Raw genomic sequence first — 1,932 nt, forward strand, 5'->3', positions numbered from 1 at the left:
GGCACAAGGCAACAATTTCACAGAGTGATCCATGCTCCCAGACACTGCACCTAGAGTGTTTAACTAACTCACGCTAATACTGGTATAGAACCCCCATGCCTCAGTAAAAGAAACAGACCCGTAGCTAGGTGTTTAACTCATAAACTGCTCTGAATATTGACTCCTCAGAATTCTTTTCAGAGTCAAACAGCAGTCTCAGACTAGAGACCAGTTGAATCACTGAGCCCGTATCCTGCCATTCTGCAGATTCTTTTGTGGTACAGGACACGGCAACTAGGATGAAAGGTTATTCTGCAACAACATTTGTAAGCTGAATTCCACAGAAGACCAAACAAAAGACTACATGAGTTTTCCCTCATCTACAGATACTGTACTTGTGACACAGTGTTCCACTGAAGGCTTGGCTGCAAAATGTGTCTTAACAAAAGCTATGATTCATGGAGGCTGAGAGCACCAGAGTTTATTAATTAACGCTGGGTTCGAGCAAACTACATTTACTTGTAAAGAGATCAAGCTTTTGTTTAATGAAATTAAATGACTGCAAACAGATGGTACAAAAATGCGTAAATAATGCATTAAGCTTTGGTTAAGATAGTCATTTGTAAAACATATTGGGCTCAATAGAGACACTCCAGGGAAATAAGAATGGATTGAAAAGTCAGCTCTGGCTGTTATTGCACTAGGAAACAGAACCAGCACTGCTCCTCTGCACCAAATTCCCATAGGAGTCTTCATATTTATTGTGCTATAGAAATAAAGGCTTTACACCAAATCACGCTTTCATACACAACGGGGAAAATATTTATTTTAAAATCAGAATTCTGCTGAGCCCCGCCCCAATGCGCCCGCGCACGCACACACACACACACACACACGCACACACACACACACAAATGAGATGGTAGGAGCAAAGCAGAAGCCCTCTCCTGGCATGCAGGGATGTGGAATAGACATGAGCAACACATCTTGAAGAACACCAGTTACGGAAAAGGTAATTGTCTTTTCTTCTTTGAGTGATTGCTCATGTGTATTCCACAATAGGTGATTCCAAGCTATATCTGTTGGAGGTGGGAAGGAGTTCACAAACTCTCAGGATGGAGAACGGCTCTGCCGAACCCGGCGTCCTCCCTGGTCCAAGAGACAATCGCATAATGCGAGGTGAACGTGTGAACTGAAGTCCACGTGGCAGTCCTACAAATGTCCTGAATAGGGACAGGGGCCAAAAAGGCAGCCGACGAGGCCTGCACCCTAGTTGAGTGCGTCTTCACAATTGGTGGCAGAAGGATTCCCACCAGGTCATCACAGGTACGGATGCACGAGGTAATCCAGTTGGAGAGCCACTGAGTGGAGATCGGACGACCTTTCATGCACTCGGCCGAGGCGATGAACAGTTGCGAGGACTTTCTGAACGGCTTAGTCCGCTCCAGGTAAAAAGCCAGAGCCTGTCTCACATCCAGTGTGTGGAGGCGGCGCTCCTCACTGGATGCATGGGGCTTGGGGCAGAGGACCGGCAGAAAAATGTCCTGACCCATGTGATAGGTGGAGACCACCTTCGGGACGAACGAAGGATGTGGGCGGAGCTGGACCTTATCTTTATGAAACACCGTGTACGGGGCTCGGAGGTCAAGGCCCTGAGTTCCGAGACCCGCCTAGCCGACGTGATCGCAACCAGGAAGGCCACCTTCCACGAGAGGTGTGACCAGAAGCACGTGGCTAGCGGCTCAAACGGAGGCCCCGTGAGACGGGCCAATACCAGCTTTAGGTCCCACTGTGGGCCTGGGGGCCTAACATACGGGAAGAGACGATCCAACCCCTTAAGGAATCGGCCAGTCATAGCATGGGAGAATACTGTGTGGCCCTGCACCGTAGGATGGAAGGCGATATGGCCGCCAGGTGCATCTTGACTGTTGAGGGCACCAGGCCCTGGGCTCT

Source organism: Emys orbicularis, chromosome 9 (genome assembly GCF_028017835.1).
Source record: "Emys orbicularis isolate rEmyOrb1 chromosome 9, rEmyOrb1.hap1, whole genome shotgun sequence".
Taxonomy (NCBI): domain Eukaryota; kingdom Metazoa; phylum Chordata; order Testudines; family Emydidae; genus Emys; species Emys orbicularis.